The 15,517-nt window shown below is 36.5% G+C and overlaps 1 long non-coding RNA gene across 3 annotated transcripts in view; it reads left to right on the plus strand.

Annotated features, from left to right (window-relative positions):
• LOC147917295 (uncharacterized) overlaps positions 1-15,517 on the plus strand; it is a 94,323-nt gene that overhangs the window by 42,827 nt on the left and 35,979 nt on the right. For all 3 annotated transcript variants that reach the window (XR_015551977.1, XR_015551978.1, XR_015551979.1), the window contains one exon: positions 1,106-1,172. This is a non-coding gene — a long non-coding RNA (uncharacterized LOC147917295). The remainder of the gene's footprint in view (positions 1-1,105; positions 1,173-15,517) is intronic.

Genomic DNA, 15,517 nt, shown 5'->3' on the forward strand with positions numbered 1-15,517 from the left:
CTAGTAGCTTGGTTCTCTTATTCTTATATGGAATAGGCCTTTTGGACCTACACTGAAACTTAATGAGCAAAGTTGTTAGGTTTCATTTGGACATAGCGTTTTAATTTCGATCATAAGATGTTCCCATTTATTTTTAAAGACTTTATTGTAGTTCTGTGGGGTTTTTTTTTTGTTTTTGTGAGGAAGATCAGCCCTGAGCTAACATCCATGCCAATCCTCTTTTTGCTGGGGGAGACCGGCCCTGAGCTAACGTCTATTGCCAATCCTCCTCATTTTTTTTTTTCCCTTTTTCTCCCCAAAGCCCCAGTAGATAGTTGTATGTCACAGTTGCACATACTTCTAGTTGCTGTATGTGGGACGCGGCCTCAGCATGGCCGGAGAAGCAGTGCGTTGGTGCGTGCCTGGGCTCTGAACCCGGGCCGCCAGTAGCGGAGTGCATGCACTCAACTGCTAAGCCATGGGGCCGGCCCCTGTAGTTCTGTGTTTTTAATACTGAATTTAAGGCAAATTCCTCCACAAAAGCTTGCTGACATATTTGTTGAATCAATTTTTTTTTGTATTCACATGAATTCTCAATCAGTGTTCTATAACCACATATCTCAACATTTTGTCTAATTTTTACCTATCTCCTATTCTATTAAGTGAGCCAAGATGATGTGATAAATTTTTTTTTCCTATAAATAATCAGTTGGAGCTCCTGATGTGAAATAAATCAATTTTTCTAAAAATAATCTCTTTTTGTGGCAAAAGGATGGCATATGCTGTGGGGTGAAAGGAAGTGGATTTTTATCTTTTGACCAGGGGTTTTCCTCCACTCATTGCTCATCACCAGCTCCCTGGGATGCTGCTCCGCCTTTCAAATGCAAGTCCCTCAATCACTCTTCTAATCTAGTGTCTTGAGGGTGGAGTGCATAAGTGGAGAGCCACATGAATCTAACCAATCCGCCTAGTGGATGCCGTAGGCTTCGCTTGCTCCCTGTATATCCCACTGCAAGCATATGTGACCCCCCTCAGGACATTCCCATCTTTTTCAGCTGAAATGACTTGCACACCCTTTGAATTGTGGTTTTCCATTTCATTTGTTATGTATCTTCTTGTTTTCCAGGATTCCTCAACATTTCTAGGTCCCTCTGGCACTTCTACGTGATTTTGGGGGCTGTTATGGATTTAATGTAAGTATAATTTAATATCATTTCTAGAGAATTTGATGCGAAGAAAAGAAATGTGGGTGTACTCAGTCTATTACTTTACTCCTATCTTGCAGATAAGATGGATTTTGTTTCTCTGGATGGAAATCGCTTTTGAATGAAATGGGTTTATATTTCCAGTAATGTCCAAGTGCTCTCAGACACACACTTGCTGTTGTTGTCTTATTTTATTTTGAATGTATTTGGCATCTTTCTCCAGTCTGATTGGAAGAAGAATTGTCCACACTATTTTCACTTCTCTAAGTGGAAGTCCAGTAAAGAAATAGAACTGAAAGAAAGACCAGATGGCCGTTTCTCTTCTGAGTCATTTGCATTCTGTTCATTTCTCCATTTGCTAAATTTCTTTGAGTACACACAGGGGTGAATTGGCATGTCATCAGGTAAACAGCCACAGAAAGATAGATGCCATTTCCATTCTGAGTAGGTAGAAATACACATTCTAGATCAGCAATCAGTCTGGAGTCATATAGTATGGTGTTTTGTTAGGATTGATTTAGTAGTTCTTCAGATCAAAATAACCCTTTGCATATTGAGCCTAGATTATTACAGAAGTCATCCTATTTAATAATCTACTTAGGCCTTTTTCTTTTTGTCCTTATCAATAGATCCCTTTTGCCCAGGACTGAATATTCTGTGTCGTGGCAAACCCCTCAGTGTATCCAGTGATAACTGGCATTTTTAATTTTCCTGAGACTTAGCTACCGTTTTCAGTCTTTCACTAGATCTATGAAAATGTGTTCTCTGTTATCTAATTCCTTAATACATATCAGGTAGCAATAGAGAAATAGAGTTATAGAAACACAAGGCTGAATTATCCATTGGTTTGGAATATTCAGATTCTCTTTTTTTTGGTTATATATCAGATTGTAGGAGGTGAAATATATGAACAATGAAATTTTTATTTCTGTATTTCTGAAAAAATAATAGTATAAGATTGGCAGTAAAGTTACTGCAAGCTATCACTTTAGAATTTGTTTTTTTTTCTTATAATTTGAAAGCTTTTAATTTTAGCTTGTTGTTTCCTTTTCTTTGTTTTTCAGGGTTAGAAATATTTCACCAGGAGGAGTGTATACTTTTCAGATATGTGCTTTTCTGTATGATCATCTTTTATTGCTTATTATCTTTCAATGTATATTTGAAAAGTTAAAAGAAATTCTGCTGAAGAATTAATATGTGAAAGGAGTTCATAATCAATGACATTTCTAGAAAACGAAATCTAGTAGTATTGGGAAAAAATTGGTAATATTCTTATATAAACAAATATTTATTGGGTGTGTCCTTTGGGCAAGACCCTGTTGTAGGAGTTAAAAACAAAAGTATAAGGAAATGTATCTGTGCCTTAATGGGCTAACATTTTACTGAGAAAAGGTGAAATATAAACACAGACAAAATGAGATAACAATAATGAAGTTGCTAAGAACATAAAGAAATAAATCTATTGAAAGGTAAAATCTCTAACTTCACTAAGCTGAGGACAATTTTTACTTTATTTCAGTTTCTAGGAAATCTCTTCCTCTATATCAGAATTCTGATAGCTGTCTAAAAGAGTTCGCACATTATTGACCTCTTTTTTGGGGGGAAAAAACATGTTTCTGAGTAAGCATATCAAGAAAAGCTTTATAAATTTTTAAACTATATTGAAATAGTATTATGCTTTTTGATTTATCAGTCTCCCAAATTTTTTTATCTTGATATCTTACTTTTTAACCCTCTTCTAACCATCCAGCCTTTTAAAAGTATCTCTCCCATCCTTGTATAATAATTAATATTTGTTTAGTGCTTACTATAAGCCACACACTGTGTTACAAGCTTTATGTACTTAATCTCCTTTAATCTTTGTGCACGATCACACAAAAAGGATGGGTGCAGTTGGGAATTGAATCAATGAAGTTTACTATGCTGTTGATTCGGCAGTATAATGGGTCACCCTAACAATGAATTCAATCACATTTTGGTTGAATATATTGCTGTATAAATGTGGACGTTCAATACACACTCGATGATTGACAAACTGGTGACTGTTGATGACATAGAGAGTCCAATGCAACTTTCACGTTATCTCTGTTCCATTTATTTATTTATTTGTGAGGAAGATCAGCCCTGAGCTAACATCTGCCAATCTTCCTCTTTTTGCTGAGGAAGACTGGCCCTGGGCTAACATCCATGCCCATCTTCCTCCACTTTTATATGGGACGCTGCCACAGCATGGCTTGCCAAGTGGTGTGTTGGTGCACGCCTGGATTCCGAACTGGTGAACCCCGGGCCGCCACAGCAGAGCGCGCGCACTTAACCGCTTGCGCCACTGGGCCAGCCTCTCTCTGTTCCATTTTTTAACACTTCATCTTTGTTCATTTTAGCACAAGAAATCTAATAAATCTTAGTGACTAGTCTTGACAGGCCCTGAAAATCAAATTGGAGAGCAGAACTGGGAGATATCTAGTTTCAGAGTTTTGGGGCTATATAAAAAAGTGATGCCTTTCCCCATTTCCAGTATTCTAGTTCCCTCTTGAAGTTTCCCTAATTCTCATTTCAGAATATGTGGCCTCTTAACTGATAAGCGATTGGTTCTTCTGTATTAATCAATCTGTCTTGACAGTTCAGTTAATAGTCCAGACAATCAGCTAGTAACAAATTTTTGATTGAAAATCTGTGGGTTCAGTCAGAATAGTAAAGCTGGCTATACAATTGACTTAGTAAATGTTATATCATTTTGAATACACATTCACGTGATCATTCATGTGAGCATGGGTTTTTCATTAAACTCTAACGCTGATCTTAACACACCTTGTCCATAGTGTACTTAAAAGGGAAAAATCACTAGATTCTTCAAGTAGATTGGATTCACCATGTACATGTCTTTTTTTTTTTCTCAGATGTTCAGAGACACAGCAGTAGAGATGGCATGTGCATAATAGCTTGCAAGTGCAGATCCTGGCTAAACATTATCAACATAGAGTATTTCTTCCAGGCCACATTTTACCATTTGCCTTGAATTGCTAAACATACAAGACAGCATGTGAAGTATATGTATGCAGCTGTAATTGTGATTATTATTTTTTTTCCCTCAAATCCTGCTGGGCAATCAATCTTTCTAGAAGAAATACAATCACCTCCTGTTTTTTGATCAGCATACTGCATAATCTGATTTCAAGTTAACGAAGAAGATATACTGACTCAGTTTAATCATATGGGAATATGGTCTTCTGGATTTAATGAAGATGCTTTCAGAAGTTAAAAATAATCTGAAAATAAAGATGGAAGCCATGATATGTTTTAGAATTAAAGAGATCTCTTCGTGAAGGCTGGCCAGTGATAGTTCAATTTATGTCAAGTCTAGCCATATGTTATGATATTGAATCAAAAACAATAAGCATAGTTCAATGACACAGATAATGGAAAGAAAATGATAGGGTTCAGATGCACTTTTGCTTATGTGTTGTGTTATCTGGATAATTTCTAAATTTTTCCAAATAGACGTCATGATAGCGAAGGAGTCTGTGGGTTGGTTTTAAAAACTCTATTTAGTAGATCTAAGGCAATTTGAAGACAAATGGAATCTTTGAATTCCTGGCGGGCAATTTCTACCACAGCCTTCACATTTTCAATACAGATTGATGTGAATGAAAAGTAACTCAACAAGCCACAGAAATAAAATATTAAACATACACAGACATACACACAGAGTCCTCCCTCTCCTCCCCCATCACCAGAAATAGAGTTGTTTGAATTGAAATGGTGTTATTTTTGAACATTTTGTGGTGTTGAGGAGTTTCTTCCCATGGAAACTAAAACTGTTTCTTTTACTTTTAGCAAAATTGATTTTATTAGGTTCTGGAGTTCAACAAATTTGGGGTCTACTTAGAAGCAAGTAACCCCTGTTATACTTCAACTACTATCATATAGTGGTATATATGGTAGTCATCCTATATTACGATGACTGCTACCTAGAGCAGATCATTCATTTGATCTACATTTCTGTTTCCTTATCTGGAAAACGGGGATAATAATAGCACTTAGCTTGTAGGGTTGTTGAGAGGATTTAAAAAGTTAAATGCAGTGAAGTGTTCAGCAGAATGTAAGTTTGGTTGGTCTTGTTTCTGTGGTCTCAACCATATGTTCATGGAAGCCCTTTCTATCATTTTCAGGCCCTGAAGTGACTACTTTGTTGAACTCATACTGAAGAGTGCATTAAAGGAGATCTCAGAGCTGTTTAGATTCACTATCTCATTTAGTCCCAGATCCTGTTACTGAGATCACAGGCAATGTTAACACTGGGTCATGAATTTATTTGGGGGAAAGTACCAAAGAAACAAGGTTAACGATTTAATTTCTCTTTGGACTGGTCACCCACAAGGGCACAATTAAAATTTATCAATCAGTCATCTATTATGTGCCAGCCATTGCCTAAGGTATTTTATTTTTGTACCTCATCTCAGGTGAGCCTCATGACTACTTTGCAAAGTAAGAAAGTGAGCCTCAAAAGGTGAAGTAACCTCTACTAAGTCAAACAGATAATAAGCAGTGAAGCCTAACTTTAAGCCTGGATCTTACTCATTTCTTCGAGTAAAGCGCATATTCTTTTCAGTATGGTCCCCTGACACCATGACATCAGATTGAAATTACAAACCCTATACGCTGTCTTAGAAATGCAAGTTATTTAGCACAAAGGCAACTATGTGACTATGTGAAAGGATCTGAATGTGTATTTAGATATTTAAATCTAAAATAGAGCCAATTGCAAATCCTAGACAAGAAAGTTCTATCAATTTGTTCTCATTTTCTTCCCTTCTCTGTTAGAGAAGAATTCATTGTCATGTTTGCTGGTAGTAGCCCATACTATAAGTCTCAAAAGAAATCTGAAATAACTCTAAATTGAATCATTTAAACAAGCCATTTAAATTGCAAATTCCTAGTTATGTTTTGAAAGAGATTTGTTCAAATTTGGGGCAATTTCTTCCTATACTACAAATGTTTTTAATTCTTTAGTGAAAATGGTATTCCTTTAAATTAGATATAAAAGAAGAATGACCTTTAGTGCAAATAAGTAAGAAATCTAAATATCCACATATATGCAATATGAACTAATTTGTTTCCTTACTTTTGTTCCTCGTTTAAAAGTTAAAGGTCAATTGTACTTTTCAATGAGCTCCCAAATTTTATAGATTGAATTGTCCTCTGTCTTTAGACTCTGTGTCTCTCATTAGGAATCACAAACCATATGCGAGTGTTTCAAACCATTGAAAGAGTCATCACTGGTCTGAAGAGGATGCAGCCCAGATTCAGAGCTTTGTTTCAGTAATGAGCACCCATCCTTTTCCTTCACTGTAGTTTCATTCTGAAAGGCTGTCTAGTATTGCATCAGACAAATTCATGCAATTTCCCTTTGCTTAGTGGGTTCCAAGTGAGATGTGTGAAATAAATACATTGTCTTGAGCTGATAATGCCATTCTTGTCATTTGGTCTACCATCTGACTTTCTTATTCTGCCTTATTTCTTATGAAGAAATCGCTCTAAATTTTATGAGAGCGCTGCACATTCAGGGGTATATGTAGATGTGGGTAGTATGTGAGTAATTGCTCAAAAGCCAAGTGATGCAGCAGCAGGATGCCTATTATAAGGAAAAGTTTGAAATCTTGAAAGAAGTAAAAGATGAAAATTATATTTAAATGAGGTTTTCCAGTTTTGTCTTTGATATTAAACTGATGAGGTAAATTGCTTTCAGAAGTTAAAATAGAGATCTAAAGGTTATAATAATATCAATGCAAAAATAGCCCAGAGAGAGGAAGAGATGGAGAGTTCATTTAAATATGCGAATGATTTGTGGAGATGTAATGGCTCTATTAATATTAATTATTCTATTATCATTCACTGCTCTCCAAATGGAAAATTACCAGTCTATATCTTACTGGCAGAGATACTGAAATGTAAATAGAAGTTGACAACCTGGCTTTGCGTACAGGCTGTCCATGATTCCTAGTTTAAAAAATTCTAACCAATCTAATGTTGAGTAAAAACAACATTTTTTAGAAAAAATGTTAGTCCTAGAGCCTAGAAAACCTGGAGAAAGAAAAGTTTAGAATTGGCAGTAAAACTCTGGAAGTGAAGAATTTGTTACTTCCAACTGTTGCTTTTCATGGTCTCCTGAGCTTGGACTTCATCTAGTTTTTGAAGTGCTGAAGCTGCCTGGTCTCAAGTTCTGGTTTATCCCTCATGGGTCTTCATAACCTCTTGGGAAGAGGTGAGGGAAGAAACAGAGCGCTGTCAAGCCTTCTGGAGGGGCTCTTATCATCAAGGAGATAGTTAAAGGGACTAGCATTCTGTTTCTGACTAGCTGGGATAGAGGGGATAGCTTGTTTCAAAAGCCGTTACTTAGACTAAAAGTTTTTCTTCATTTAGGGATGGGTATGAATAGAGATAAAGAATTCTATGCCTGAAAAACTATCCCATCAGGGATAGGATAGTCTTTTACCTCTGCACGTTGGTGTTTTTTTCTTGCAGCAATTGACATTTAATGAGAAAGAAAACATTTTGAAGGTTGTATTTATTTTTTTAATAGTGTGACTACCCTAGTGTTTGGAAGATAATGTTTTTATGTGTGGTTTAAAATATTTGACATCAATTTAGGTCCTAAACAGATACATTTCATTAAAATCTTTGGTTTTCACCCCATTAAGTTCCATTATCAAAATTACCAGGCGATATCTTAAGGGCTTAAAAGTTGTATATTTAATTTTGTTGTATGCACAGGTCTCTTCCTTCTTTTTAAATGTAAAATGCTATTTTAAATGAATCATAGTGTGTATTTAGCTGCCAATATGAATCCCCACATCTGGGAATCGTCCCAAGATTATACACTTCCTGTCTGGAGGAGGTGGCATTCTCAGTATGAGCAACACCAGCAATGATTTGAGGCAGCAATAAAAAGAGGCACCCCTAGTGAGTCCATGTGATAAAATATGGGAAAGAGGGATGTGGATGTCTTGGGTCCTCAACATATGAAGATAATTAAACCTCCAAACTCTAATTTCTCCTCTTCTTTTTATAACTATGCCTGGCCTAAAGAAAAAAAAGATTTGAAATACGGGCAGAGGGGTGTGGTGCCATATGGCAGCATAAACAAAATTACCCAAACACTTCAAAAACAAGCAGGGTACGTTTCTCCCTCTGTTCAGTAACCATATGTGAACTCAACACGTGAGAAGCTCCCTTCAAGTTGATTCAAACAGACTCTTTGTCTTTTGGCCTCCAGTGTGTTTCCGTGAAACAAAGACCAGGGGACCTTGGAGAGGAGTTACAATAAGGTCCCTGCAGGGTCTGAATCCAAAGGTATAGAACTCTTTTTGAAGTGAAAGAATTTCCTGAAGAGGGAGGAAGATATATAATAAAAGAATCATTGCCATCAACAAGAGACAAACCTGCCTTTGGCATTGGACTGTTCTGGGAGTTGTTTACAGAAAATTAAAAAGACGTATTCCTGCCCTAATGGGATTTATCATTGGAGAAGGATGGTTTTGGTTATGACAAACAATGGGCGCACAGACATCTTTATAAAATCATGAGAAGAATAAATGGATTAGCTAAATGAAGAAGCAATGAACTATACAGGAAATATTAGTGAAATGTGGTTAGAGGTGAATCCTTGACTCCTAACCTTTTGAACCCAACCTTTCCTTTTCTTCTTGCACAGCCTGTAATTGCGCATGTTTCCTCGCTGACTTCCATCACAACACCTCCTTTGACCTTTTACTTTGAAGTTACCATTTGGCTTATTTAAAACATACGTATTGCTTCAGGACCAGGAAACCTTGTGCCATCTGTGGGATTATATGCACAATATATAAACCAAATACATAAAATTTAATTGAGAATATGATATAAATCATAGGAAAGAAAATCTCAAGCAGTATTTACCAGAAGAAATTAGAACAAAAGAGAATTTCTAAAGGTCTGGAAATCTACCTAACAAAGCTGAGAAAGAGACAAAATTTAGACATTTAAAAGGATCCTGTATTAGTTCTAGATTCTAGTTTGAGTGCTCAATAGAAGACCACTGATTTTCAGTTAAAGTGACAGTTGAATGGAGTAGTTGATGAAAGCTTTAAAAGGGCAAGTTAATGAATGACTCATTAATTCAATAAACATTTTTGAATACCTAATGCATGTTAGGAAACCAGTTTGGTAAATAAATTAAGTGGCCTCACTACAGGGCAATTTAAACAGAATAAAAGCACTAGTTACTTCATTTTTGTTAGCTACACAGTTACCAAGGTATTTAATCATTTTTGGAGTTTTTATTATACCAGTTTTAATGTTCAGAAGTTTTTGAACTTTTAAGATCACTGATTAATCTCTGGTTCTTTATTTAGTGTATGTAGCATTATGCTAGTTACCAAAATAATAATTGAGTTGCTGTAACACATTGTTATTGAAAGATCAGATTCTTGGCAACCTCAACTCTATTTAAGTTTGTAATTTTAATATATACCCTCACACTCAAACATAATACAGCACACACACTTAGAGGTAAATATCCATCCAATAAGACAATAATATTGTCTTGTTAACTGCATGAAGATGACTTTAAAAATTAAGAGCAGAAGGACTTTGAAATATCTGCTGGTCTAGAATATTAATCACTAATTTCCCATTTTCTTTCCCAAATTTCTTCCGTCATCCCTGAGAAGCTCGTGAACATTCTGGCTTCTGTAGCATAATCTAACTCTAAACTTGCTGGGAACACAGAGTTGAACCATCTGTGATGCCAAAGAAGCAAGTGTGACTCTGGGTCACTGAAGTGCAGCCTCAGAGTTCAGAAGCAGGCCTTTCTTCCCTTGCCTGTTTATTTATAAACTCCGTTCTGAAAATCAAAATTTGCCACTGCCAAAGTAGTTCAACAGCTAACTAATCCATAGTTCGTTTCAATTGATCTTCGTGAAGTTCACAAAGATACACTTTTCTAAGTGGCTGGCCCCCATTTACATGTCAACACAAATCAGTGTAGATCACACAAAGTGATCCAGAGCTCTGAAGGAGCAGCTCTGTATTGGCTGTCTAAAAAGTTATTGGAACAGACTTGCCCTTTGGTAGAAAGGCACTGGGATGGAATAATGTCTCTTTTCCCTGAAGACAAGCACTCAAGTGATGTCAGCCATGCCTGAAGAGGGCATTAAGGCATCTTCTATTTAAACAAATGGAGCGACAGATGCTAATCGCAAGACAAAGTTACTTTCCATGACTCCAATGTGCTTTATAGATGGATGTTCTATAGTTTGCTTCTCTTAGTTTATTTACTAATAGGACTTTCAGTATGACTTGAAAATGTTCCATACTTATTAATTGATTTTTTAGATTATGCATTTTTCATATTAGTTTTATTTTGGAAAAACAATACAAAACATAAAAACTCATCACATTGTCCAATTATGAATAGCCTGTAGTGATAAACTAATATACTAAATGCTATTTCCAAGTCATAGACTTAAGGGACAACACACTGGGGAGTAATAATGATGATGAGTTCTAGATGATAAGATGTAAGGATTACCTAAATTGATAAAGAAGTGCAGTACAGGTGACATGCAGCTTAACTACAAGTTTAGTGCATGACAATGTCGTCTGTATCACTTGATCTTAAAATTGCTTATTTGAAAATAAATATTATTGCGAAGGCAGTCAAAAGAAATATTTGCATTTCTCAGGCCTTAGCCATGTATTGCGTACTTTGATCGTAGGACACAAATTAACTGTTGGAGGCCTGTTCTTTCTAAAGTTATGCTTAATTTTGCGAATCTTATCTAGGCTATTATCACCTTGGTTAGAATTTAAGGAAAATATATTTTACTGCTTATTTTAGTTACCCCATAAATGCATGAAAGTTAAATAAAAAAAGGATAAAAATGAAGGTGTTAGAAATGACACATGATGAAAGACTTAAAACTACATCAAGATCCCTTTATTTATTATCAGCCCTTGTTCCTTTATGGCTTATTGCTCTATGCTGGGTTTTAAACCTACAGGTCTTTGTGACTGCTTTCTTGAAAGCAGTTTATTGTGTACTTAATTGGCCTGACCTCAGAGTTGTACTTGTATATTTATACAGGTGGTGGACCACAACCCAGAAGTCTCTATGCATCAAGAATTTTAGACTCACTGTGAATTGACTGTGAATTCTTAAAATAAATGAGTTTTCCGCTTTCCCTTTTTTCAAATAGTCAACCTTTCTTAATGGAGGGGGAAAGAAAGCATAACCAGGGCAAGGATGCTAGTTTTCCCTATTGACATAGTCATAAAAGTGGTTAGTGACTTCCCTCTACCAAGATTGCTGAATGAGGAATCTGAATGGGAAAAAAATCATACTGTTTAATAAGTAGTTAACGAAGCAGTGATTGTCTTAGATGAAATTACTATCTTTCATTCTGATCCTTTCGCTTTTTGTGGGGGGATGTATCGCAGAATTGTTCAGTGTATATTAAACTTTTGATCTTTCCCCTATGAATCTAACTGCCTCCAGGCTTCCTAGCTAGAGTAAATATAACTCCCATTGACCCAGTTGCCCAAGCCAGAAACATGGGAGTGATCCTGGACTCCGCCAGCCCCCAACTACATATTGAATCTATCTACTTCTCTTCATCCTCACTAAACTGCTAGTCCAAGCCACAGTCACTTTTATCAGGATTATTTCAGTAGCCTTGTAACTGGTCTCTCCATCTTGCTCTTAATTCCTTCCAATTCGCTTGTTATGAAGCAGCCAGGATAGTTGTTTTTTTTTTTAAAGTGATAAAAAACTTAAAACGCCTCAATGATTTTCTGTTGTATTTGAGATAAACATAAAGTAGAATATCCTTATCACTGCTTTTTAGGCTTTGTGCAATCTGGTCCCTCTCTGCTTTTCTGTGTTTATCTTGAGTCCTCCCCTTAGATTAATGGCTCTGTTTCAAATATACTGGCCTTAATTTAGTTCTGAAAGGGGCAAAGTTCTTTCCCATCTAAGAACATTCACACTTGCTGCTCCCTCTGGTTGAAACACTCTTTCCCCTAATTTTTGCCTATTCATCCTTCAAGTCTCAGATTAAATGCTACTTCCTCATTGAAGGGATCCCTGAAGGACCTAATTTAAACTAGGTATACCCTGTTATTCCCCTTTATAGTGTGCTGTAAAGAGTTAATTCATCAAGCCAGGGTGCTAAAACCCTGCACATTCCAAAGGCAGTCCTGTCTTTAGAACTATCTCCTAGAAGATGAATACTGAGCCTTTTGGAATATTCTGCCTGATACGAGATTTTTGTATGCCTGAGGCTGTGTAAATACACAGTGCCATTTTGATCACATAGCTTATCCTAACAATGTGATTGATGAATGACTGCTTTTGCTATGGGGGGCTAGAATCTGAGTAGTGGAGGTCAGTCATGTAGGAGCTACGTACCTATGTGACTGGCTCCCAGTTAAAACCCTGGACATCAAAGCTTGGGTGAACTTCCCTGGTTGGCAACACTTCAAATGTGTTGTCTCACATCATTGCTGGGAGAATTAAGGCATCTCCATGCGACTCCACTGGGAGGGGACTCCTGAAGCTTGCACCCGGTTTCTCCTGGACTTTGCCCCATCTGCCTTCTCCTTTTGTTGATTTTTTAAAAAAATTTTTATTTATTTTTATTTTTTTCCCCCAAAGGCACAGTAGATAGTTGTATGTCATAGTTGCACATCCTTCCAGTTGCTGTATGTGGGACATGGCCGCAGCATGGCCGGAGAAGCTGTGCGTCGGTGCGCAAGCCCGGGATCCAAACCCGGGCCACCAGCAGCGGAGCACACACACTTAACCGCTAAGCCACGGGGCCAGCCCTCCTTTTGTTGATTTTAATCTCTGTTCTTTCTCTGTAATACACTGTAACTGTGAGTATAACTGCTTTTCTGAGTCCTGGGATTTCTTCTAGTAAATCATCAAGACTGAGAATGATATTAAACAAACAATATCTTGTTTGTTTCCTTCAAAACAATGATCTCCATTTGTCACTACATATAATTGTTTACTTTCCTTTTTGTTTGGTTTCGACATATTCTAGTGGAAATTAGACAGTGCATTATTTTCTTTCTCTCTGTATATCCAGTCCCTGGCATAGCACAATAGGTACCCATTGGGGGAATTAAAAGTTAAATGTGCAGTATTTAGTGAAAATAAAATTTTAAATAGCTTCAAAGAACTTTAAATAATATTTGATAACATCATCTTCCAATTTGATTCCAGCCCTTAAACATTATGATTTAGCTTTACTACCTGAATAATTAGTATAGAATTGGAAATAGAAAGTCACCAAGATTTCAATTGGCTTTACAGATTTGCAGTAATTCTAATAACTGTTTTTCACTCATTTCTCTGAGCTAATATTTCCTTGTCACATTTGTTTAGAATTCCTACAATAATCTTCAAATTTGATATACAGGATTTTGGAGTGACTAATGGGATGTAAGGGAGAGACAAAACAATGCAAACGGAATTGCTCAGGTTGGCTTAAGAAACAAAGTGACAGCGTCGTACATTAGATCCCAGAACTTTTTCATCTTGCATAACTGAGACTTTGTACCCCTTGACCAGTATCTCCCATTTCGCTCTTTCCTCAGCCCCTGGCAACTACCATTCTATTCTCTGCTTCTATGCATTTGATATTTTAGATTCCATATATAAGTGAGATCATGCAGTATTTATCTTTCTGTGTCTGGCTTATTTCACTTAGCAGAATGTCCTCCAGGTTCATCTGTGTTGTTGCTATGGTAATTTCTTTCTTTTTTAAGGCTGAATAATATTTCATTATACATCTATATCTTTATCTGTATCTATCTATCGATCTCATATTTTCTTTATTCATCCATGGACATTTAGGTTGTTTGCTCATCTCAGCTATTGTGAATAGTGCTGCAATGAACATGGGAGTGTTACTATCTCTTTGAGATCTTGATTTCAATACTTTTGGATAAATACCCAGAAGTGGGATTGCTGGATCATATGGTAGTTCTATTTTAATTTTTTGAGGAACCTCCATACTTTTTTCCATAATGGCTATATAAATTACATCTCCACCAACAGTGTACAAAGGTTTCCTTTTCTCCACATCCTCACCAACAAATGTTATCTTTTGTCTTTTTGATAATAACTGTTCTAACAAATAGGAGGTGATATCTCATTGTGGTTTTGTTTTGCATTTCCATAATGATTAGTGATGTTGAGCATCTTTTCATATACTTGCTGGCCATTTTTATGTCTTCTTTTGAGAAATGTTGATTTAGGTTCTTTGCCCATTTTTTTTTTTTTCAGTGAGGAAGATTGGCCCTGAGCTAATATCTGTTGCCAATCCCCCTCTTTTTGCTTGAGGAAGATTGTTGCTGAGCTAGCATCTGTGCCAGTCTTTCTCTTATTTGTATGTGGGATGCCACCACAGCATGGCTTGATGAGCAGTGTGTAGGTCTGCGCCGGGATCCTAACCTGCAAACCCTAGGCCACCCCTGAAGCAGAGTGTGCGAAATTAACTACTACACCACCAGGCAGGCCCCTCTTTGCCCACTTTTAAAAATTGGGTTATTTGTTTTTTTTGCTATCAAGGTGTATGAATTGCCTATATATTTTGGAAACTAACCCATTATCAGATATATAGTTTGCAAATATTTTCTCCCATTCTTTAGGTTGCCTTTTCACTCTGATAATTGTTTTCTTTGCTGTGCAGAAGCTTTTTAGTTTGATGTAGTCCCATTTCTCTATTTTTGCTTTAGTTGCCTATGCTTTTGGTGTCATATCCAAAAAATCATTGTCTAGACCAAAGTCAAGAAGGTTTTTCCCTATGTTTTTTATGAGTATTTACAGTTTTAACTCTTATGTTTAAGTCTTTGATCCATTTTGAGTTGATTTATTGTATATGATATGAGATAATGGTTCGATTTCATTCTTCTGGATGTGGATATCCAGTTTTCCAAGCACCATTTATTGAAGACACTATCTTTCCTCCGTTGTGTGATCTTGGTGGTCTTGTCGAAGATCAGTTGACCGTAGATGTGTGTAAGTTTGTTTCTGGGCTCTTTAGTCTGTTCCATTGGTCTATATAGCTGGTTTTATGCCCATATCATGCTCTTTTGATTACTGTAGCTTTGTAATATACTTTGAAATCAGGTAGTGTGATGCCTCCAGCTTTGTTCTTGCTCAAGATTGCTTTGTCTATTTGGGTTCTTTTGTGGTTCCCTATGAATTTTAGGATTTTCTCCTATTTCTGTAAAAAATGCCATTGGGATTTTGATAGAGATTGCATTGAAGATGAGTAAGTTCTGGA

The sequence above is a fragment of the Ceratotherium simum genome, chromosome 4, assembly GCF_057802395.1.
Source record: "Ceratotherium simum simum isolate JZ-2026a chromosome 4, ASM5780239v1, whole genome shotgun sequence".
Lineage (NCBI taxonomy): Eukaryota > Metazoa > Chordata > Mammalia > Perissodactyla > Rhinocerotidae > Ceratotherium > Ceratotherium simum.